This window comes from Periplaneta americana, chromosome 6 (assembly GCF_040183065.1).
Source record: "Periplaneta americana isolate PAMFEO1 chromosome 6, P.americana_PAMFEO1_priV1, whole genome shotgun sequence".
Classification (NCBI taxonomy): Eukaryota; Metazoa; Arthropoda; class Insecta; order Blattodea; family Blattidae; genus Periplaneta; species Periplaneta americana.
The window spans coordinates 53,825,885-53,852,511 of NC_091122.1; the positions used below are offsets into that span (position 1 = coordinate 53,825,885).

General features: G+C 37.1%; 1 protein-coding gene across 6 annotated transcripts in view; it reads left to right on the forward strand.

Annotated features, from left to right (window-relative positions):
• trio (trio Rho guanine nucleotide exchange factor) overlaps positions 1–26,627 on the forward strand; it is a 2,234,512-nt gene that overhangs the window by 1,029,092 nt on the left and 1,178,793 nt on the right. The gene's annotated exons all lie outside the window — the stretch shown is intronic.

Sequence of the window (26,627 nt, forward strand, 5' to 3'; positions counted from 1 at the left end):
TTGAGTCTTGTACAAAACTAGACGGAAGTGCAAGATAAAACAAAAGAACATCTTATATTAAATATTTAAATTGTAGAAATTGTGTTTAAAATGGTATATCTATGTGTAAAATTATGAAGTGCATAATGTAAAGTTTTAAATGATTATATATATGTACATTTTCTGTAAACTATAATATAATAAATATCATATCATATATCTCTAGCTGATAATACATAAAACATACGTCATTTCGGAGACTTGATCCACAGTCACTGTAGCTATCTACGAACGGTCTGTGTTACTTCTACAATGTTGTTTGAATGGTTGTATCGTGGACCATAGTTTTGGAAAATGACAGTATGTATCCTATATATTATTTTAATGTACCGAAGTACATGTGATATTTCTATGCAGATATTCTGCGTCATCATACGATGAAAGAGTAATGGAACGGAGAAAAATTCTCTCCGGCGCCGGGATTTGAACCCGGGTTTTCAGGTCTACGTGCTGATGCTTTATCCACTAAGCCACACCGGATACCCACCCCGGCGTCGCACAGAATCGTCTCAGTTTAAGTTCCAACTCTTGGGTTCCCTCTGGTGGCCGCCCTCTGCACTACGTCATGGATGTCTATGAACGTAGGACTAAGTCCACACATTTTCTGAGGTGCACTCGTTATGAGTGACTAGTTGGCCGGGATCCGACGGATCGGGTTCAAATCCCGGCGCCGGAGAGAATGTTCCTCCGTTCCATTACTCTTTCATGGTATGATGACGCAGAATATCTGCATGGAAATATCATATGCACTTCGGTACATTAAAATAATATATATGATATGCGTAAATCACTTCGTGATTTAAGACGGCGCTTATTCCGTCGGATCCCGGTCAACTATTCACTCATAACGAGTGCACCTCAGCACATGTGTGGACTTCAGTCCTACGTTCATAGACATCTATGACGTAGTGCAGAGGGCGGCCACTAGAGGGAACCCAAGAGTTGGAACTTAAACTGAGACGATTCTGTCCGACGCCGGGTTGGGTATCCGGTGTGGCTTAGTGGATAAAGCATCAGCACGTAGACCTGAAAACCCGGGTTCAAATCCCGGCGCCGGAGAGAATTTTTTTCTCCGTTCCATTACTCTTTCATCGTAGTATGTATCCCACTTCATTTTCCACCGTCACTAGATTGTACTATTAACAGTAGAATATAACTCAGCATATTGACGTCGTTGTTTACATTCACAGTATGTCTGTCTACTATGTTCAAGGAACTCTATAGTCAAGTTGTTCGTAATTGATTGCTAAAGTGTCCCGGATCCTAAGCCTGGACATAAGACAATGTTCCTAAATATACACTGTTTGCAATAAAATTTCACTTAAATCACAATATACGAGTACATAGAATAATTGTTGGTTGCGCACGGTTTGGAAATAATTTTTATTGCTGCAATATATTTTGAGAAATAATAATTACAATGATTGTTCTGTGGTGGAAGCAAAAAATCTTATGTACGTAATAATTTTAAAAACTTCCGGCAAAGTTATTTCCAAGAGTCGTTAAATATTGCGGGATAATACTCGTACCTTCGTCACTACCTATTCTTGATAACCGATATACTGTACAATTATCTACACTCGCTTATCAACATGTACTGTTTTACAGGTGAATGCTCACTTTCTAATTTCCGTATACCACTCTGTGTCTCAGGAACATAAAATCCTCGCGTATAAATTATTTTTATTCCCCCCTCCAGATATCGAAATAAAGCGTGAAACGCTATTAAAATTTAGGACAGTGTTACCTAGGAAACGTAGAAGACATTTCCTGTGACAGAATGTGTGAAGGTTCGTTTTCCTTTTGTGTGATGAAATTCCACAGCTCTTTTTAATTTTGTGTAACGAATTGCTTCAATGTCATATTTCTTTCTGACTATATTACCGTGATACGAGTTTTTGGATACTAAAAGTTCGGACCCCACAGAGTTCTCTTCACTAGATGTCCTTAATTTTGAATACGAACCTGAAGGTACAACAGTATAGTACATTATGCAACGAGCCTCTAATGGTAGTAATTAAGACGCGAGTATGTTTATTTATGAAACTAGCGCAAGCGAGTTTCATAATTTTCATACGAGCGTCTTAATTACCATTATAGGCAAGTTTCATACGACTTTTTATGCTCGACCATATTTCTAACTTGAAATTATTCGTAAGTATTCATGTTATGGTAATGTAAGTGAGGAGCGGAACTGACCTGAATTGGGAGATGTGCGCAGACGTGAAAGTATTGATTTTTTCCGAGGCACGAATGCCATTGACCTTGATATAATCTAGAGAATAACATGAAGATTAGTCTTGATATAACCTGGAAATTGATTTAGAATTGAAAAACGAGATGACAAATTGAATTTATTTGAATATTATTTACAATTAACGCAAATTATTATAGTAACAGAACATAACCTTCTGCGACAGTATTGAATTTCCAGCCTCCGTGACTTTTCGCTAATTGTTTTTCGATTGCATATCCGAGAATAATCGATACTTGCGGTTTTATAATGGTACAATGGTGATTTCTCATTGGCTGAACAACTGAATTATAATGAATAGGTGTACTTTAATGAGGTGCATTAAAGGGCTACTACCAGGTGTATAATTACTACATTTCGGCATGGTCGAGCATAAAAGTAAATAGCTAACATAATACTATATCCTTTGATCCTTAAACCTGTAGCCGCCTCTAGGCAATGTTTTGGTGTCCCAACTCCGTTCCGTACTAATAACTCATCTTTATAGCGATATAAACACAATTTTATCTATAACTTTATCATGAATATCAAATTGAGATATTTTTCGAACTACCGTACCTAAGAATCCACGTACTAGTTTCTCCGTACTTGTGATACTGTGTTTGTGTGTGTGTGCGAGTATGTATGTGTGTGTGTGCAAACAGTTCAACAAAAATTGTTGTAAGGAACTGCTGTGAGATAAAATATGTCTTATTTTGACGGAGGCGGTGGTTCATGAAGGGAATTTCTGCATGTTTTTTATATCCAATACATAAAATTACATATTGCTTGTACATGCGTGGCATTGAAATCCTCTTCTGAGATGTCGTGACTCTGAAAACATGCATGTATATAAATATTTAAAATACTTTCCCTTCAGCATCGGAATCATTTCTGTACAAGTTGTAATTTTTCTCTGTTTTGTTAAAGAATTCTACAGCGAGTACTGCTTAGGAGGGATGAAACAAATTGTTTAACACTAGGACACCCGCAGTTTTTGATTACCTATAACGCCCAACAAGTGAATTTAACCAGAACTATTACATTTAACACCCTGATAAGATATTCTTATGTACTTTTATTCAGTATTTATATTTAACTTTATATTGTTACATTTATAAGATCTTAGTAGGAATATACAACAGTGGAACTACGAGTAATATTAACAATGGTATTTTACTTCTATGTGACAAAAATTGGTACCGTAGTACAAGAAATGATATTTTAGAGCAGGCTTGCAGAACTGGGCGACAATTGAGGCGTTATGTTACTCATCGGAATACGTCAATCACCCCTTTTTTCCACCCCCGCGTCATTGACTTGGTTGGGGAGGGGATTTGTATTCAGTGTCTGTCTTATATATGTGATTTCGTACGGGCCACAGATACGTCATTCAACGCCGGTGGACTGTGGAAGGGGAACCGACACTTTCCCCATGCTTTCCACCCTCTCTCGCCAGTTCCCTGTTTTAGAGAAATGAAACTGCAATATTATAAACATAAAACTGCTAGACATAATCTGTTGCAAACCCCGATGATCACACACACTTCACACATGTATTTAGTACATTTATCGCAGACCATTATCTGCGACGTTTTGGTTGATCGTCAGATTCTGAATCATACATGATGATGATGATGATGATGATGATGATGATGATGATGATAAAATCTACCAGTTTCTTTATTTTCATTTCTGCAATGTTTTCGATTTCACTATTATGTATAGAATCGCTGGATGAATCATTTTGTGGAGGCATAGAATCATCAGCTTCGTGAGGGAATATCTCTCCCCCATCTGAATCTTTAATCATAACTTCTGGAGCTCAGCGATGAGCTCATTAATTAATTCCGCGTAATATTTTCCGACGGGGTCTACGAGATAGTGTATTTGTCGTGTTTGTCACATTCATGTTGAAAGGACTACTATCAAGAAATGTAGATAGGCTACATAAATACATCTTGGATTTTGTGCATTGTTTAATAATGCCAGATACGTAATGTCATTATTGCTTGAATAAACTAAACAGAATTGTAAAGATTAATTTTAGAGGATTTTAATGGCATTTTTGAAAGATTTTTAAGCCATAAATGCATTGTTTTTAGCACATTTTTTCATTATTTATAGGTCATCAAAATCCTAGCCCTAATGATTAGTAACTGCGAATTCTTATTGTATTTACCCTAATTTGAACCCCATTTTTGTTGAGTTGCACTTTTGTTTGTGGCTTTACAAAGCATTAAACTATAGCGTGGTAGCTATAACCGTCCCCCGGCGACTCTCATACCCAGTGACATGATTTATCGCCGGTCTGACTTGGAGAAGGGGCAGGAGAGAGTGACTAGAAGTCAAACACCTCTACTAGCCCACAAAATAAATTAGCAGTCTGCGTATCAGTCACGAACACATTAACCTCACGGCTGTCACAGGCACTGCCGCGGGGTCAGGTTGTCCCCACAGACACCACCAACTACAATAAACTTACCCTCGCCCAAATAGCTGAAGAGGAAACCTCACGAACTATCTCGTTATCGCATATATTTTGGACTATAACTATGTCAGAGGAAGAACAATTGTTTGTATGCATCTCATGTATGATTAGTATAACATGTAGCTAATCTGCGATGTATGCAATAGAGGGAGAAAAGAACTGGCTAGCCTACCCCATTATCTCCTGTCTAGTTGCCTCAAAAGTGATGCTTTTTGGTATCAATTGTGAGGGTCAGACCTGTCTTCGGACAGTTGACTAAACAACAACTATTAAGGATTAAGTTTACGTCGTCATGATCACGCCCAATCAATATGATTCTCAATATTAACACCACTATGTTGAAGTTTATTATTAGAGTAACTTTAATTTATTTATTTATTTATTTATTCTGGTATAGTTACGGTCATCAGGCCTTCTCTTCCTCATCATCAGAAATACAAATACAGTAATACAGTAGAAATAAAAATAAATAAAGTAAAGCCATACAGAAATATATACAGATTGCAATCACAAACTTTAGATTAATGATCAAGTGTCATAATTATTTATATTCTAACAAATTGACGAACATAAACAAGAAACTTGCCATTATCACCGTTATCAAATGCTATTACCGACATCTTAGTTACCACAATCACCGACATGTCACCACAACCACCGAGACCTCGATCATCAAAACTTTCAACATCTCTGTCATCACAACCGCCGACATCTCAACTATCACAACCACCTACATCTCAATCATTCCAACCAGTCATCTCTACCACCGACATTTCTGTCGTCCCAACCACCGACATCTTGTTCGTCCCAACCACCGACATCACGGCCAACACAACCACCCACATCTCGGTCGTTCCGACCAGAAACATCTCGGTCATTTCAACCACCGACATCTTGGTTATCACAACCGCCGACACATCTCTGTCGTTCCGACCAGAGACGTCTCGGTTATCAATACCGCCGACATCTCGGTTATCTATCACAATCACCCACATCTCAAACATCCCAACCGCTCATATCTCAAACATCCCAACCGCTCATATCTCAAACATCCCAACCGCTCATATCTCAAACATCCCAACCGCTCATATCTCAAACATCCCAACCGCTCATATCTCAAACATCCCAACCGCTCATATCTCAAACATCCCAACCGCTCATATCTCAAACATCCCAACCGCTCATATCTCAAACATCCCAACCGCTCATATCTCAAACATCCCAACCACCGACCAGCTCCAGAGTAAGTCACTGTCTCATGCGGGTAATAATTGCATTGGCAAACAATGCGTTTCTTATTTTAATTGGGTTATTTCCGACGCTTTATCAACTGTTATGGTTATCTAACGCTTGAGTGAAATGGTAATAATTCCAGCGAAATGAGTCCAGGATTCAGCACCGAAAGTTACCCAGTATTTCCTTTTAATGAATTGAGGGAAAACCCCGGGAAAAACCTAAATCATGTACCTTGTCCGAACCGAAATTTGAGCCCGAGCCCGCTCGTTTTACGGTTATGCAATAACCGTTACTCCACAGCGGTGGATAGTGCGTTTGTTGAATGTAGACAGTGATGATTCTTTTGTATTTCTGTATGCATCATTGAATTATCTATTAATTTAATAAAAATTCGTTCTAAACTAAATTGACTATAGTACGAGGTTCGTTATTGGAGGAACTCTTGACGCATTGTAACGTTTTCCACTTTCGGTTCAGGAGGAATGCAAAAGTGTGCTAAAGTTAAACTTCTTATCCATATTTTCTCCGCTTCATAAAAGGTTCCACTCAAATGTGTGTATTGTATTTTCCATATTTACTTACTTATAAATGGCTTTTAAGCAACCCGCAGGTTCATTGCCGCCCTCACATAAGTCCGCCATCGGTCCCTATCCTATGCAAGATTAATCCAGTTTTTATTATCATATCCCACCTCCCTCAAATCCATTTTAATATTATCCTCCCATCTACATCTCGACGTCCCCAAAGGTCTTTTTTCCCCTCCGGCCTCCCAACTAACAATGTATATGCATTTCTGGATTCGCCCATACGTGCTACATGCCCTGCCCATTTCAAACGTCTGGATTTAATGTTCGTAATTATGTTAGGTGAAGAATACAATGCGTGCAGTTCTGCGTTGTGTAACATTCTTCATTCTCCTGTAACTTTATTCCTCTTAGCCCCAAATATTTTCCTAAGAACCTCATTCTCAAACGTCCTTATTCTCTGTTCCTCTCTCGAAGCGAGAGTCCAAGTTTCACAACCATACAGAACAACCGGTAATATAACTGTTTTATAAACTCTAACTTTCAGATTTTTTGACAGCAGACTAGATGACAAAAGCTTCTAAACCGAATAATAACAGGCATTTCTCGTATTTATTTTGCGTTTAATTTCCTCCCGAGTGTCATTTATATTTGTTACTGTTGCTCCAAGATATTTGAATTTTTCCACCCCTTCGAAGGATAAATCTCCAATTTTTATGTTTCCATTTCGTACAATATTCTGGTCAAGAGACATAATCATATGCTTTGTTTTTTCGGGATTTACTTCTAAACCTATCGCTTTATTGCTTCAAGTAAAATTTCCGTGTTTTCCCTAATCGTTTGTGGATTTTCTCCTAACATATTCACGTCATCCGCATAGACAAGAAGCTGATGTAACCCGTTCAATTCCAAACCCCGTCTATTATCCTGAACTTTCCTAATGGCATAATCTAGAGCGAAGTTAAAAAGTAAAGGTGTTAGTGCATCTCCTTGCTTTAGCCCGCAGTGAATTGGAAAAGCATCAGAGAGAAGCTGGTCTATACGGACTCTGCTGTAAATTTCATTGATACGCATTTTAATTAATCGAACTAGTTGATTGGGAATACCAAATTTAGTAAGAATGTTATATGAAACTGCTCTCTTAACCGAGTAATACGCCTTTTTGAAATCTATGAATAACTGGTGTACTGTACCTTTATATAGTTGCATTTTTTTTTTCATATTTATTAAACATATTAGTATCAATCCTTCATTATATTGAATTTTCTCACACTATATAAAACATTGAATTCGAAATTGCCAGTATAACGTTATCCACATCTTTATTGCGTTTTGCTTAATAATTCGGGAGAATTTTACGTTTTTAAAGATAAGAGGAAATGCAAATGAAAAATTGTCGAAGTATAATTTATACTTTAAACGAGGAGTTTGTCTTCCTTTAAATCCTGCTGCTGCTGGCTGTCGTGGATCTGACTCGTGATTTCCCTTCAAGTAATATCGTGCTTTTGTCACAATCCATTTTCTTTAACTTCGTCATGAAAATTATAGACCCTATCACTTCTCCATTTCCATAATTTTATTTGACGGTTGAAGAATTGCTTGAATAAAAAGAAACAAAGCGTACAAGTTCGTGACCGATTTAATCTGTTTTCTTGATTTTATTTCCTTACATAGAAAATATCGTGATTTGTTATTTATCCTTAAAAGTGTGACGATCAGACAAGCCATAGTCTGTCTACTTCCGGCTCACATGGTTTCATTAATTTGCCGTGAAATTATGTTTAATGCTGATCAGTTAGCGCTTTAAATAACTTCGTGTTGTTACATACCTATAAACTCTATACAAATCACTATGATTTCTGATAAATAAACTTAAAATACCTTAATATAAAATTGCTTCGTGTAATAACCGAGTTTTTGGTACCGGTACCGTTAGAGCGAATTTGACTAGCATTAAGTAGATTTTTATGAAACTTTGTTTCTTTAGGCTGGGATTACGATTAACAATACGTTATATTGCTTTCATCCGTACGTTGAACTTCTACCGAACGTTCAGAGACTATATACGAGTACGAGTATTATGATCGACGTTCGTGACAACTATCACACTCTGCCGGCCGTAATGAGCACTGAAATGCACACGCCAGTCAGTCAACTGTTTATAATTAAACATTGACTTTTATGGTAACATTGTTTGAGACAACATAAATAAAATAAAGGTATTATTAAAATGTGGTACGATAGCAGAATAATATAGAATGATGATAATGATAAAGCAATAATAATAATAATAATAATAATAATAATAATAATAATAATAATAATAAAACGATATGCCACTACTAAATAGCTGGACTAGTGCGAATTAAAAGCCCCTTTATTTTGGGTTAAAATAAAATAATGTATATAAATAAAAAAATGAAAAAATAACAATTAGCTAATCCCAAGTTCCAACACGACCTTTCACTTTATCAATACGCTAGAGCAGCCGTGGCGAGAATGCGACTCGCGAGTACATTGTGGCTCGCAGTGAGAGCTATGCATTTCTCTTGCTTCTAACCTTCCCCAACCCCCACCCTCACACTCACTGGAGTGAAACTCCGTTCCATTTGTATTTGTCTCTGACCTGCGAGATGCATATGTCTCTCTCGAAACCATGTACCTCTACAAAAACGAAAGTTTCAAGTTGGGTGTGAGGACGCATTTTTTTTTATTTATTTATTTTTTTTTTTTTGCTGTCAATATGATGAGAATAGTAAATGTATGATTTGTTCACAAGTATTACGAGGAAAACGGTTGTATAACATAAAACGGCATTATACTTCATGTTACTCATGAAACATTAAAAGTTAGGTGTTAATAATAATAATAATAATAATAATAATAATAATATCGTCATCATCATCTCTGTACGTCGAACCTTTTTCAGCAGATGTACGAATAATGCGGTTAGCTCTTCAATTTGAACTCACTGATTTTCTATGTGATGTCGAATGAAAGCTAGATGTAAGGACTTGACAAATGTTGAACTTTGTAATCTTTGCCAAAAAATAAATATTCCAAGCTTCGTTCTTTCGCTTGCTCTTTTGAAGCCATGTTCGCTACAATTTACGTTTGTGAAAAATTATTTTCAACAATGAAAATAGTAAAAACCAAATGTAGATCACGACTGACAGACAAATACTTTCGTGATCAACTACGACTGGCAATAAGTGACATAATTCCTGATTTTGAAACTTTGTCGGAGAGACATTCTGAAGACAGTTAATTTTAGGTTGTGATATTGTTCATTTCTTTCTTCGTTACACGTACTAAACATTAGTTTCTGGCCTTGTACTGTATAAAATTATATTTAAGTGCTTGACGTAAGGAGAATGAAAATCCGTTAATAAGTCAGTTGCTTCACTTCCCCTTCGGGTGTCAGCCTCCCTCCATTGGTGCTATGCACGTTGCAGGTTACACAGTGGCTCGGCGCACAACCACATTTTCGCCAACGCTGCGCTAGAGAGATACAAGGCTTCTGAAGTAGTTTCTTTGGATTATCATATTCAATAGGAATATTATATAAATATTTTCTGTCAACCGACGAGTCATATGCCTTTTTGCGCTAAACTGGAGAATTAGCACGGTAACTTTGAACCGTGCCGTTACGGTTACGACCAAATTTAAGTAAATACACAATGTTACCAACATAAGAACATGACTTTGGTCTGTGGTGTCGTTAGAAGAACAAAATTTGTTTCTTTTTCTCTCTTCCTCCTTCGTTCTGAACATTACTGAGAGATAGCACCACTGTTACTCTTATCAATTTGAATAATTTTTCCCTGGACCACCAATTTCTTTGGACGACATTTCTACACAGAAGATTAAGACAGATCTTACAAGCGATCTCCAATTACTAACGATATGGTCATCAGAATTGTGTGTCCGTTTTATCTCGAACTAAAATCTCTCTCGCATTTTCTTTTGTCTCATCACGGCCGAATGGGTTTATCTCTTCGGTACCGATGTTTCTAGTCAGTTATGGCCTATATGACAGTTATTTTCGTAATATTGATAAACGATAATATAATTAAAGCGGTGAATAATTTCATGGCCCCTAAAAGTTTTTTCTCGTAAAAGGCTAGGTGTTTTCTTTAGGCCACAAATAAAACAGCAAAGCGGTCATAATTACGTACTTAATGCTTTGGCGAACATTAACCGGAAATTTACTTTCCGTTATTTAAATGATATTCCGTGAAACACACCTTTTTTCCCTTTATTTCGTCGTCATAACCTACTTTAACATCTTACTACATATGCATTTTCTTTTAGTGCATTCAAAACATCGTCTAATGGAGTGATTTATTTAAGAATATAATCGCGAATTTTACTACCACCATTTCGATTGTCTTTTGTTTGACACGGCTCGGTACGGCCCGGTGACTAGTGGGCAGCGAGTAACGTCGACTATCGACATTGCTCTACCGTGCGTATTATCCAGTAGTTCCCCTTTTTTGAAATTTATGAATATCATAATACACTGCTCTCTTAAATTGACTGAGCATATTGAGAATTAAATCAATTGATTTCCTGAAACGCGCTAAATACAACATATAAAACAATTTTTATCTCGGAGAGGAAGCAAAAAACGATCAAAATTGCATTAAACTTTTTTGTTCGAAATATCTCAAAGAATAATCCCCTGAAAATAATGACATTGCTTAAGGTTCATTTTATATAAATGAAAGAACTCATACCAGGCAGTCTATTGGTGCACATAACTCATTGTGAATAAATGGTCTCGATCATTCGTGTGAAGAAAATTTAACAGATAACATTTTATTGCGTTCCTAAAATTATTGGCCCTTAATACTTACGAGGTTTTGCACTTTTCCAGCGATAATGCAAGAGAGATAAATCCAGTCCCTATGGTTGGAAGATAACTTAAGTCTTTATTGTGGTGCTGGAAATCGAACCCTATTCCTCTGTACTTGTAAAAATAGTGACGTAGCATTGTTTCTTTGCAATCAGTGATTACTGATCAGGTTAAGCTTCTGTCGCTTCACTTTGAGTTATGAATTGGTACAGCGTTATTTAATAACGCAAGAAACGAATGAATTTGAAGATTATATCAACAGCGTGGAATGTTACATTAATTTCGTGTTCAGCTCGTCGCGAATATGTCTGGATACATCAGTTTCATTTTCAAGATATAGTTACAGTACAGTCTATATAAGATTGCGTTATATTGTCATAAAGATTGATCGTTGAAATCAAACGAAATGCAAATGACAGAAGCAATACATCATGACAATTCTTGAGTAACGCAACATTTATATACGAGTTCGGACGTCGATATTTTCTACATTTCTAGTAGATTATATCTTATTCTCAATTTATCTCTGTACGAATACAATAAAATCATAAGTGCGGCAAATACCGGATACGAACTTACAGTTCATAATAGAAAAGGTTTCTAAAGCGCTGGGAGTTTGATAGAGAAAATTTGAGTCTGAATGATAGATTATTATATCCTAAATTATTTCTAGTCATTTTTAAGCTACGATGTCACATGTCGATGATAATACACTCAGGGGCAAAAAAAACCGGACACTTCTATATTTGCTTGTATTTTGTTGCCAATTATTTCAAAATGAAACAAAATGCATTTAAACAAAATAATGTTCCATTTAGCACCTTATACGACAACATTTGAAAAAAAAATAAAAATCTCTGATGAGAAAATTTACAAAAAATTACAAAGGGCGTATAACTATGGCATCGTTTGGTCTAACTGTTTTTTCATTTTATGGTGCCTTAAACATTAAAAACTCTTTTTAGTAACGGGTATTACCCCATCTGGCTTGAATAACTGCATCCATACGTCTTGGCATGCTCTCAGTTTGGTTAGCAATGTCTTCTTGAGGAATAAGTTCCCATTCTTCGCCAAGTGCTCGCCTCAACTCTTGTAACAATTCTGGTCTCGGTCGTCTATTCTTAACACGACGTCCCAGCATGTTCCACACGTGTTCAATTGGGTTCATGTCTGGACTCCTTGCTGGCCATGGAAGAACATGGATTCCCACTTCTTGGAGATAATCTCCGACCGCATGGGCAATATGCGGCCGTGCATTATCCTGCATTAAAACAAAATTATCGCTTACAAATTGGCCAAATGGCACAACATGATCAGCCAAACATTCATTTATATACCTATTAGCTGTTAGTCTTCCATTTTCAACAAAAACCAACTCTGTACGAGCATCCGTACACACTCCTGCCCAAACCATCACTCCACCACCTCCATACGGCACATTTTCGGAAATGCAACACTGTGAAAATCGTTCTCCCCTCCTTCTCCAAAGTCTTTCACGTCCATCAGGTGAGCACAGATTGAAACGGGACTCATCGGTGAACAGAACACAGCTCCACTGTCCATTTCTCCAATCCCTGTGATCATTTGCAAAACGCAGTCGTTCAACTCGATGCATCCTGAGAAGTCTGGGACCAGTTGCAGGTCTACTTGATATCAGTCCACTTTCTTTCAACCTCCTTCTAACTGTTTTGGCCGAAATTGGGCGTCCATGCATGTTAACAAATTGCTGGGCTACACTAGTAGCTGGCAGGTTGCGCTCCCTAAGAACTCTCAACACCATATATCTGTCTTCTTTTGGATTTGTAGCTCTTGGACGGCCCGAACCTGGTCTTCTGGGATATTCTAGGGTCTCTCTATACCGTTTTATGGCATCATGGGTTATCATGGGTTGTGCTTCTAGCCGTATTCATAACATTTGCAATGTAACGTACACCGCGTCCATTATCGTGAAGGACTACAGCTCGAGCCACATTTTCAGGTCGCATCTTGTTTTAAGACAAATGTTACAACCCCACTTAAACTCACAAAATGTAAAAATAAAGAAATAACGAATGATAACGATAATGAAGCACAAAATGGTTGAGACAAAATTGTTATAGCTGAGACTCCGGAAGCAAAATTGGAATATTTGGTTGTAATGGCTTGTTTATAAAACAAAAAACAATCAACAATGTATACACGTCTCCATAACAACAGATGGCTACCATAATATTGTATGAGAAGATAATATTTTGCAAAATACCAGCAAATATTAAAGTGTCCGGTTTTTTTTGTCCCTGAGTGTATTATAGCGACAATGTTTGTTGTGTGTATGTATATTATATAGTCCACACCTGTGGAATAACGGTCAACGCGTCTGGCCGCGAAACCAGGTGGCCCGGGTTCGAATCCCGGTCTGTGCAAGTTACCTGGTTGAGGTTTTTCCGAGGTTTTCCCTCAACCCATTACGAGCAAATGCCGGGTAACTTTCGGTGCTGGACCCCGGACTCATTTCACCGGCATTATCACCTTCATATCATTCAGACGCTAAATAACCTAGATGTTGATACAGCGTCGTAAAATAACCCAATAAAATTAAAAAAAAATATATATATACACATTTTTTTCATATGATTATACAGGGACATCATTTTATTTTTACTAACATTTTTAATATTAACCTGTCTATACCTTTAGAGAACCGGAAACACCGCTTGCTCCCTCCTCCAAGACTGGAGTTCGATGATACTGGCGTAAAACACAAATCACTCTACTAGGTATAGGAAGGAAGAAAAGTAGTTCATCCATTTACTTAAACTAGGAAATATCGCGATTTTGAGTTTGATAATTTTCATTAGGTTTTTCTTTAATGAAAGTAAAGTACTGTATTAAGAATAAGTGTTTTTACTCGCGAAGTGAGTTATCCATGCGAACGTATTCATTATGCGGTGTACATTATACTGTCTACAGCACATTAGCGTACAATATAGAGAAAGAAGTTAAATTGAAAAATAATCATAATATGAATATTTAAACACAATTTTGAAAATGGTGGCCGTTCATTTCGATACAGGCTTCAGTTCTTTTGTGCATATTATCGCACTATAGACTATTGCATCTAGTTCCAATTGCCAGTTTCGTCCTTCGTACTAGTAACTCATGTTGAAATAATTCTGTACCTACTCTACGTACTGTAAATTCAATCTTCACTTCTGCCCGACCCGAAAATATAAAATTACTCAGACATGCTATCTACTGTCCGTCCAAGTGATTATGCCGCAGGATTGTAGAAAGGGAGGAAATCACTTGACAGTTAAGTACTTAACGAGGCCCTTTTATTTAAGTTAAATTAAACAGCTGTATAATATTACGTAAACTTCAAATTCCTAAGAGAAATGAATGTTTTCAGAAAAGAGCTAAGACAGCCCAGCTTTTACAGAGGGGCGAGCAGAAGCAGGTGGGGGAAATCGGGATGCGACGTAGGCAAACGGACAGTACCTGTGCGAAAATATGATTCAATATTGAAAGCTCTTTCGTCACTGGAAAACGCGAACATGTTTCTGGAACGTACTATACTCAGTAACGCAGTACTGCTTACTTTCTGCGGTCTTGGCTCTGTGTGGAGTTGGAACTTCATTAGTAGAAGGGGTGGGAGTGAAGTACATTAAAAAACTCAGGTACAATAAAAATTGAAGTAATAATAAAATGATGCCCCTGTATATACAGTAAAAATGAACAACGATCGAGAAAGCAAGACCAAGGCCCTGTTCAGATGGTGCTATTTTCTTGCGTGTTTCCTTGCTGGCTAGCAAGCTGGGTGCCGTGGTGGGTACGGTGATGGTTGTTCTTCTCACGGAGCTCGATCTTTTCACAGTTCGAATTGGAAAATCATCTGTTCCCAACACTCATGTTCAAAAAGAAACTAAACCGTGAGTGGAAAACAACTGAAGTCCTACATTAACAATAGTAAAATGTCGTAATAAGGTAATTAAGCCATAAGTGCAAAACAACTAAACTCAGATATTTAATTGCTGTTTCTTAGAAACTAAAGAATATAGAAAAAAACAGGTTTAGTTGGAAAACAACGAACATGGCGACATGGTTTCAGTGGTGATACTATATCATCATCTTTGGTTTCAGCCTGCAAACCAGCACAAAAAAATAGCAAAGAACCTATCCTCGAAATCCAGCATGCTAGCCACCAAAGCAGCCCCCAGAGCGCATTACCTCCAGCAAGTGAGCTCGCAGGGTAGCCATCAGCGCAGACACCTTGGAATCCATCACGGAAACAAACACAGTCTGAACCGGGCTTAACAGCGCCCGCAAAGCCGAAAACCCGCACGACAATGTTGTATACGTCGCACAGTGATCCTTTTACGCTGTCTGACCGTGGAAAATTCGTTTCAGTATTAAAATGATGTAAAAACATTAAAATAACAATTTGTACATATTATGTTAAGCATTTTCCTTATCCTTATCGACTTATCCTTATCGACATGATTCGAATTCAATTTAGACTTAATATTAACTCTTATCACAGACATATAGGTATTGTATAGGCAACAACACTGTAGGACTTCAGGTCTTTATCACTGCATGTATGACATATATAAATATATGGGAGAAATCAGTTACATTATAATTTTTATTTTTATTTCACTCTTAACTTCACATATGACGTAATATTTCAATAAAAACACTACATGGTTTCCTTTATGTTAATCAAGTAAGATATTTCACTACAATCAATAAGTACATTTTTTTCCCCATACAGAAAGTAGTGTATGCCTCGAATTTTAACAACAAAATACATAATAATTTCAAGGAAAAATTGTTCCGGGGCCGGGTACTGATCCCGGAACCCCTCGCTTAGCGCACGAATGCTCTCCCGACTGAGCTACCCCAGGAACCATACACGACAGCGTCACAATCTTTATCTTATATCCACACAACTCAAATGGGCTGACAATACGCCAGAACCCAACTTTGAGTGCACATAAATACTGTGTGACTTAAATTGTGGCTTTCTGTTAACGTACCTCCAGTAACGGATGTATTCCTAAAGACACAGACTATTATCGGAACATATACTTTTGAAGTAATCCGCCAATGATGTGTCTCTTCATGATTGAAGTCCTTAGTTTGCTCACTCATCAATAGGGTGTCGGCTTCTACCTATTTGTAGTTGACGTTCAGATGTTTCTGTGACTAAGTGAAAGAAAAATTGCGGACTCAAGTTGAATTTATATTTTTATTATCATTATTTTTGAAAACTAATTTATTTTGACAGGTACTGGTCCTTTTAGTCTCCCCAAGTAACAAATTATCCTGTCTTATGAGTTTTCTCTGCAATATTATTTATCATTATAAGCGACAAATAGTGGAAGTCGGTACAAAGAGCTTCAGTTCCCTTCCTGATAAAAAATATTCTATGTGTGGGAAGACAGAGAAGCGTTATTAGGTCCTTGGGTATAATGACGTACAAAGATATAAATTGGAAAAAAGTAAGAATTCGTTTAATGACATACGTTCCAATTACATGTTCGTGAAATGAAAATGCATTGTAGAAAAATGTATAGCCTATACATACAGGTTTTGGTTTGACATTTTGTATTTATCACCAGACACGTAGAATTTAGTAATTTTTAAGCTAACTATGAAAAAATATTCGTATGAAATTTTATCTCATGTAGGAAAAAAAATTAGTAACGCTGTACCCAGAAGTGTACAAACATTATGGAAATAGATTTTTAGGCTCATTTCTTTTGTTTTGGATTCAATCCCATACTCATTTGTGAAGGTTAAAGCAGCAACTAGGCGTAAAGTTTTCTCCAAATACAAACACTTATATTTTCTTATTTATTTTCAAATTTAATTCGAAATACATAAACACGTAGAGTACAGGAAATTTCGACCCGTAAACTTCCTAGAACAGTGATCGTCAGCACTCGCTGAAATGGGTAAAGTGTATGCGGAGCCGTCCCGTGTGCCCCGTCGTGCAGCAGGAAGAGGTAGAGAGCATACCCTCTAGCAGCTACGAATGCACCAAAGTGCAGTGTCTTCTCCGCGGGTAAGAGACGGTAGTCCCAGGGTGCTCTGCGCTGATGACCACTGTCCTAGAACATTGAAGTTGGATCAAGATAGGTAAAGACATGTACGGAAATACCTTCGCTCGACGCTGGAGAGTGTTCAAATGGATGATGCAGTGGCCTTTGTAGCAGTTGTCTGTGATTAAGGCCTGTAGGTACTGTGAGTGTTATGTTGTGCTGAATTAAATAGGAAAGATCGAAGAACGTCAGATTCTTACAGTGCTTATAATATAGCTTTAATAAAAAAAAAAATGATCTGAAATGGGAAGTACATATTTGTTTCATAGTATTTTAATAATTCAGAAACATTGTTGAAACTGGACACATGCATTAACCGATGTAGCACTGACTGGCAACTTCGATCGACAACCCTTGACATACTTCTAATGCAGTCTGCAACAGTAGTCTTTGCCACTAACTGTACCTCGCTACCCACCGGTGCTTCATTTATATTGCGCATGTGGCTCTACAGAAAGGAATAAATTGAATGAAGTCGGGTGATTTTGTAGGCCATTGATTAGGACTATTGACTGTTGCACAGATTAATGAATTTCTTCCTACGCTCGATCTCTTGAGTCTTGATGCACCGACGTGTTGCAATCTATTAGTTTGTTCGTACAATGGAGCATTATTTACCAAGTTTGGCAGTACTTGTGAAAATTACGTAATACTTTGCATTCAAACGTGGTGGAAATATTTAAGAGTTGTGTCCTTGTGAGCATAGCTTCAAGTGCAAAGTGAAGTGAGTTGTCAATTTACAGAGACTTGCCTTGGCTTCTCGAAGGTCGGACCTGGTACTATACATGCTTTTATACTTACAATGGCCCATTGTGCGTCCTATATAATATGCGATGAGTCGAAGTCTGACAGGTGGCCTGGGTGGCATTCATGAATCTGGTTCTGGCAGGTGGGTCACCCTGCCTTTGCGGTGGCAGAACCAGGTCCCATCTCCAGTCGGTACTTTTAAGCCACAGGACCCGAAGCCCTAAGTATTAGCTTCGGAAACACCTACAACCTAAAGAGTTCACCCCAGCCTATATTTAATTTAGATGATAGATGAAATGAGGGGAAGTGGAGAGTGTTGGTGGGATGAAATATGGAATCAGTAGTAACCTTAAAGAAACCTTCGCAGCGTCGGCTTTTTCTACAGAAACTCCATAACGACAGTTCCATTTTTATTTTGTCTTCTTTTCATACACTTTCATCTTCGAATTTGCTTTAGTTTCCTTTTTATGAGTTTGAGTTTTTTATGATTTATTATTTAGATATACAGAATACAGAATATAATTACAACAATAGAAATAGAAATAAAATAATACAATTAATATAAAAAGAGGATACAATAATATTAACAAAATTTGAGGACCGAATGAGCAGCGCTCGTGTTCGGTCGCAGTTCAGATATATTATTAATATAAGAGGAATATAGAAAATAAAATAAAATAGGAACTAAAATTAAAATTACAGCTACAGTGAAATTATATAATATAATGTATTAATGTAAGAGGAATGTAGAAAATAAAATAAAATAGGAACTAAAATTGAAATTACAGCTACAGTGAAATTATATAACATAATATATTAATATAAGAGGAATGCAGAAAATAAAATAAAATAGGAACTAAAATTAAAATTACAGCTACAGAGAAATTATTTAATATAATATATTAATATAAGAGGAATACAGAAAATAAAATAAACTAGGAACTAAAATTAAAATTACAGCTACAATGAGGTTATATAATAATATATATTAATATAAGAAGAATATAGAAGATAAAATAAAATAGGAACTAAAATTAAAATTACAGCTACAGTGAAATTATATAATATAATGTATTAATGTAAGAGGAATGTAGAAAATAAAATAAAATAAAATAGGAACTAAAGTTAAAATTACAGCTACAGTGAAATTATATAATATAATACACTATGAAGCGTTTCCCACTTAACTGAAAAACTATCCAGCATTCTGTGATGAAATTTGTTGTTTGTATTTATGCATGTCATATCTATAATATGATGCAAGATCACTTCTCTACCTTTGATAGATTGTCTAACAATAAAAAAAATAATAATAATAATAATAATAATAATAATAATAATCCGTGGCGCCACAGCCCGTAAAGGGCCTAGACCGACCAGCCGGCTGCTGGCCTCACGCCCACATGCCGAAGCAGAGGTGGACGATCATCCAACTAGAATGGAGGTATCGGGTGGTTAGCACAATGATCCCCCCAGCTGTTTGTAGATTGTCTGATAAAAAATAAATTCATTACAATGGTCAAATATTACTATTTTCTTCTAACACAAAAAATACTATTTATTAAGGAGTGTACAATAGTTGAAAGAGCATTATATTGTAAACATGAGTTTCAGCAATAAAAGAAAAGAGAGAGAACATGAAAAAAAAGTTAACAAGTGTATGAGTTATGAGGGAAACGCTTCAACACTGCACAGTGAACTACCATCATTATGAATTTTGAAAAAAAAAAATATATATATATATATATATATATATTTTTTAAATCGTAAAAATATTTTTTTTTTTTCATAAAGCATTAGGACAGTGTTTTACACATACCATTGTTCATTATTGTATAAGATATAGTAATGGAGGAAAAAAAAAGTTGAATATTTCCAAAAATTTCACTGCTGTAAGCTGTACCTAACCCCTTAATTGCGACTTGTACATTTAATTGTCGTTGTTTCTGTAGTCAAAATAGTAAATTAAATGTTACACTACTGTAGACAATCGATGCCGTGTCTGAAGCCGTAAAACAAATGACGTACCGACAGGAAATGTTCTTTCAGCTCATAAAATGCTTTATATTTGCCAACAGCTCCAACGCAGAGTCGCCATATTGATGTCAAAGCCTCAACTTATGGGGCACTTTGGAATATTGTAAATCGAAATGAATATTCCAAATTGACGAGTTACGAGCGTATAGAATTTACATTAGCGTCCATTCACGAAATAAACTATACAGCCTTGGCAAGCTGTGAGGGCAAAGGAGACCGTATAGCGAAAACCCTGCACATGCTGCATTGCTGGCGCTCTTCCAACATCTGCTGCGCATGATAATGTTATGGATCGCGTACATTACAATACGGTTCATGTAAGACGGTTTTCCACTTAATGATTTATAGATATACTCCGCATAGGCTATAAGTGATTTGCATCAAGCGAATCTGCATGCTGTTGAATTTGATAACACAATCTAGATATGCGCTCCAGATAATAGAATATTAAGCGTAATTACAAAACCGGTGCCGTAATGCATGTAGCTGTCTACTCGCATATGGGTCTGTTTTAGAGCAGCGGTTCCCAAACTTTTTCAGCCACGGAGGCCTTTTTGAAGCAAACGTTTCTCGTGGAGCCCCAAGAAATGTTTAGTTTTTAGTTATATCTGCCTATGTTCTATGAAGATTGGCATTGGACCGGGAGAGATATAAGAAATGGGTGGAGGACCCGACGCTGCAACGCATAAGGGATAGAAGAAGAAGGAGAAGAATAAGAAGAAGAAGAAGAAGAAGAAGGTTCTATGAAGTCCTTTTTTTTATCGATGTGAATCTGTCACCCTAGTCTTTACATGCTATACATGTATTTTTACTTCAATTTTTATTGTACCCGAGTTTTTGAATGTACTTCACTCCCACCCCTTCTACTAATGAAGTTCCAACTGTCCTCCGCATATAGTAAACAGCACTGAGTTAGTGAGTATATTACGTTCCAGAAATATGTTCGCGTTTTCCAATGACGAAAGTGCTTTCATTATTGAATCATATTTTCGCACAGGTACTGTCCGTTTGCCTACGTCGCATCCCGATTTCCCCCACCTGCTTCTGCACGCCCCTCTGTAAAAGCTGGGCCGTCTTAGCTCTTTTCTGAAAACATTAATTTCTGTTAGGAATTGGACGTTTACGTAATATTATACAACTGTTTCAAATAACTGAAATAAAAGGGCCTCGTTAAGTAATTAACTGTAACGTGATTTCCCCCCTTTCTACTATCCTGCTGCATAACCACTTGGACGGACAGTAGATAGCATGTCTGAGTAATTTTATCTGTGCGGGTTGGACAGAAGTGAAGATTGAATTTACAGTACGTAAGGTACTCTTTTATAGAGTAGGTACAGAATTATTTCAACATGAGTTACTAGTACGAAGGACGAAACTGGCAATTAGAATTAGATGCAATAGTCTATAGTGCGATAATATGCACAAAAGAACTGAAACCTGTATCGAAATGAACGGCCACCATTTTCAAATATGTTTTTAAATATCCATATTATGATTATTTTTCAATTTAACTTCATTCTCTAAATTGTACGCTAATGTGCAGTAGACAGTATAATATACACTGCATAATGAATACGTTTGCATGGATAACTCAGTTCGTGAGTAAAAACACTTATTGTTAATACAGTACTGCATTTTGATTAAACAAAATCCTAATGAAAATTATCGAACTCAAAATCGCGATATTTCCTAGTTTACATAAATGGCTGAAGTACATTTCTTCCTCCTATACCTAGTAAAGTGATTTGTTTGTGTTTTACGCCAATATCATCGAACCGCAGTCATGGAAGGGTGTAGCGAAAGGTATAGCCAGGTTAATATTAAAAACGTTAGTAAAAATAAAATGATGTCCCTGTATAAGTGTTCCGCCCAAGGGCCAGGCCTTTCACTGTAAACCCAAAATTCTTCAATCTTTCCTATTTTCTGTCTTCCTCTTAGTCTCCGCATATGAGTCATATATTTTAATGTCGTCTAGAATGTGATATCTTCTTCTGCCCCGAACTCTTCTCCCGTGCACCATTCCTTTCAGTACATCCTTCAGTAGACAGTTTCTTCTCAGCCAGTGACCCAACAAATTCCTTTTTCTCCCTCTGATCAGTTTCAGCATCATTCTTTCTGCGCCTACTCTTTCCAACACAGCTTCTTTTCTTATTCTGTCTTCCATTTCACACTCTCCATTCTTCTCCATATCCACATTAAAAATGCTTCTAATCGCTTCTCTTCACATCGTTGTAACGTCCATGTTTCTACCCCATACAATGCCACACTCCATACAAATCACTTCACTAGTCTCTTCCTTAGTTCTTTTTCCAGAGGTCCGCAGAAGATGCTCCTTTTTCTATTAAAAGCTTCCTTTGCCATTGCTATTCTCATTTTGACTTTCTGGCTGCAGCTCATGTTACTGCTTATAGTACACGCCAAGTATTTGAAGCTGTTCCCTTGCTTTACTGCCTCATTTAGTATTTACAAGTTTATCTTCTTTATTTTACTTCCGATAACCGTGGTCTTCGTCTAGTTTGCATTTATCTTCATCCCATACTTACATGCTATAAAATGCATGTAGTTTGACCACCGAAACTAGAAATGTAATACATAAAAAATTGATATTTCTAGATTAACAATTTAGAATCTCATTGGTTCTAACTCAGGATGAAAGAGTAATGGAACGGAGCAAAATTCTCAATTGGAACTCAATCAGAGACAATTCTGTTCGACGCCGGGGTTGTATCCGGTGTGGCTTAGTGGATAAAGCATCAGCACGTAGAGCTGAAAACCCGGGTTCAAGTCCCGGCGCCGGAGAGAATTTTTCTCCGTTCCATTACTCTTTCATCGTATGATGACTCAGAATATCTGCATGGAAATATCATATGTACTTCGGTACATATCTAACTCAGGAGTTTTGCGCTCATTTCGAGATTAGCAATTTAGAATCTCATCGATTCTAACTCAGGAATTTTGCACGCATTTCGAGATTAGGAGTTTAGAATGTCATTGGTTCTTAGTAATTTTACGCTCATTTCTAGATTAGCAGTTTAGAATCTCATTGGTTCCAACTCAGTAATTTTACGCTCATTTCTAGATTAGCAGTTCAGAATCTCATCGGTTCTAACTCAGGAATTTTGCGCTCATTTCTAGATTAGCAGTTAGAATCTCATCGGTTCTAACTCAGGAATTTTGCGCTCATTTCGAGATTAGCAATTTAGAATCTCATTGGTTCTAACTCAGTAACTTTACGCTCATTTCTAGATTAGCAGTTTAGAATCTCATTAGTTCTAACTCAGTAATTTTACGCTCATTTCTAGATTAGCAGTTTAGAATCTCATTGGTTCTAACTCAGGAATTTTGCGCTCATTTCGAGATTAGCAGTTTAGAATCTCATCGGTTCTAACTCAGGAATTGTGCACTCATTTCGAGATTAGCAGTTTAAAATCTCATTGGTTCTAACTCAGTAGGCCTAATTTTACGCTCATTTCTATATTAGCAGTTTAGAATCTCATTCGTTCTAACTCAGTAATTTTACGCTCATTTCTAGATTAGCGGTTTAGAATCTCATTGGTTCTAACTCAGGAATTTTGCGCTCATTTCGAGATTAGCAATTTAGAATCTCATCGGTTCTAACTCAGGAATTTTGCGCTCATTTCGAGATTAGGAGTTTAGAATCTCATCGGTTCTAACTCAGGAAGTTTGCGCTCATTTCGAGATTAGAAATTAAGAATCTCATTGGTTCTAAGTCAGTAATTTTGCGCTCATTCACAACAGCTAAACTTCACTGAAGTGCATAGCAACATCAAAATTCGATGCGCCTCGCCAACAATACTTGGAGTGTCTTGTTTGTGCGTCTCATATCCGGGCAGTGCTGCAAGGGGATGGAGCGGAAATGAACAAGTTAATAACACACCGTCCATCAGGCAGGTTTTTTTTTTTTAGTAAAGTTTCGTATGCACCGCATAGGACAAACATATTTCACGTCTGCCTCGCAAGCACGTCCGGTGTGGAAACTTAACGCTGGCTGCAAAAGTAACGGTCGGTAAACAAACAGCAGGATATGAACACATAGGAAACGTTCATAACTGAATGACAGAGATAAGGAAACGTTTTCTTCAAAGTCCACTTAGTTTTTCTTTCACGTGAAATATTAAGGCCCAAGGCCGCGATTTAGTCACTGAATGACAGTTTCTCATAAAGACACTTCTATTAAATTTTGCGACAGGAAATCTCCAGCCATACTCCCGTTTTGTCTTCCAGTTTTATTCTTTAATTGCTTGAGTTTGTCTTCTGTCACAGGCGTTAAATAATAGAGTTGTCTTAGGGTTACCATAGCTTTAAACTTAGAAATTGAGGACACCATACCAAAAATACACTTTCGAACTCTAAATAACATCATACAGATACAAAAGAAAAACAATTTAAGTCACACAGAGTTAGTGTGCACTCGAAGTTGGTTGCTTGACAGTTGTCAGCCCACTTTGAGGTCTGTGGATATAGAGGGAAAAATTGGATCGGTGTCGGGTAGAGTTCCCGGGTAGCTCAGTTGGTAGAGCGTTGGTACGTTAAACCAAAGGTCCCGGGTTCGATGCCCGGCCCCGGAACAATTTTTCCCTTGAAATTATTATGCCTGAAATCTTGATTTGCATAATACACGTCACTGTTCGTTAACAGAAAACCACAATTTAAGTCACACAGAGTTAGTGTGCACTCGAAGTTGGTTGCTTGACGGTTGTCAGCCCACTTTGAGGTCTGTGGATATAGAGGGAAAAATTGGATCTGTGTCGGGTAGAGTTCCCGGGTAGCTCAGTTGGTAGAGCGTTGGTACGTTAAACCAAAGGTCCCAGGTTCGATGCCCGGCCCCGGAACAATTTTTCCCTTGAAATTATTCAAAAGAAAAACCGTCGGACAATTCTACCGATTCCATGATAAGTTAACAGAACTTCAGTCATACCAGGCAAGCAACATATTTTTGTTCTAGTACACACAGTCTAGTATATAGTCACGAAGCTCAATAAATAGTAATTATGCATCCATAGATGATTGCTAACCACTAGGATCGCTACTATCGCCTCATTACAGACAATGCGAATTAGTACCGGCACAGTCTATTGCTCCTAGCACCCTCACAACTCAAGCTTCGTGACTGTATATACTAGACAGTGGTAATAACGAGGACCCGGTCTAGAGTTGCCAAACTGAAGTTCGGAACGCATAGGGTATAAATGACGTCATGGCCCGTTGAATGGGGTGGCATTGCGAGAGTACAGTTAGTTCTTTCTTATTACTGCTTGTCGTGGATCCATGCGATCACTATACGTACTTCAGATCCTGTGAGTAAGCAAGTATATTTTACCTTATTTTATTTATTTAATTATTTACGTATATGTATATTTTTTACTGTTTCGCTGTTTTATAGTTCATAGTACACGTCGAAAATTAAGAGCACCAAGCGTCCCCTTTAGAACGAACTTGTAGAGAAGTTCAGAAAGGAATATTATCTTATTAAAAGGGAGAAAAATACTTCATTTTGCAAATTGTGCAAGAAAAGATATGACAGAATTCGATTCTTTGACAAACACTGTAATAAAAAAGGCACATGGAAAATGTTAAATTACACAGTCAAGACAGACCTTCAACGTCAAAATAATCCAGAAATGCATATAGAGTGTTAGTTGGGAGACCGGAGGAAAATAGACCTTAGGGGAGGCCGATACGTAGATGGGAGGATAATATTAAAATGGATTTGAAGGAGGTGGGATATGATGATAGAGACTGGATTAATCTTGCACAGGATAGGGACCGACGGCGGGCTTATGTGAGGGCGGCAATGAACCTACGGCTTCCTTAAAAGCCATTTCTAAGTAAGTAATGTAGGGTTCATCATCCCCTTTAAAATCATGTGTAAAAAAAGGGGTGGAATTTTAAATTCAGAAGTGATTTTGCGGAGAGGGACAATTCGATCAGTAGTGGTTTTGAACTTCCCCTTCGAATACTAAATCGATGTGTTTTTCCTCAAAATCGTGTCCCCTGCTTATCTAAAATTATCCAGAGTGGGAAGTTTTGAAATTAACACACGATATAAAAGATTATTTATTATCAATAGCCTATTTCATGTTCTGATACTATATGTACAGGGACATCATTTTATTTTACTAACATTTTTAATATTAACCTGTCTATACCTTTAGAGAACCGGAAACACCGCTTGCTCCCCCCCTCCACGACTGGAGTTCGATGATATTGGCGTAAAACACAAATCACTCTACTAGGTATAGGAAGGAAGAAAAGTAGTTCATCCATTTACGTAAACTAGGAAATATCGCGATTTTGAGTTTGATAATTTTCATTAGGTTTTTCTTTAATCAAAGTAGAGTACTGTATTAAGAAC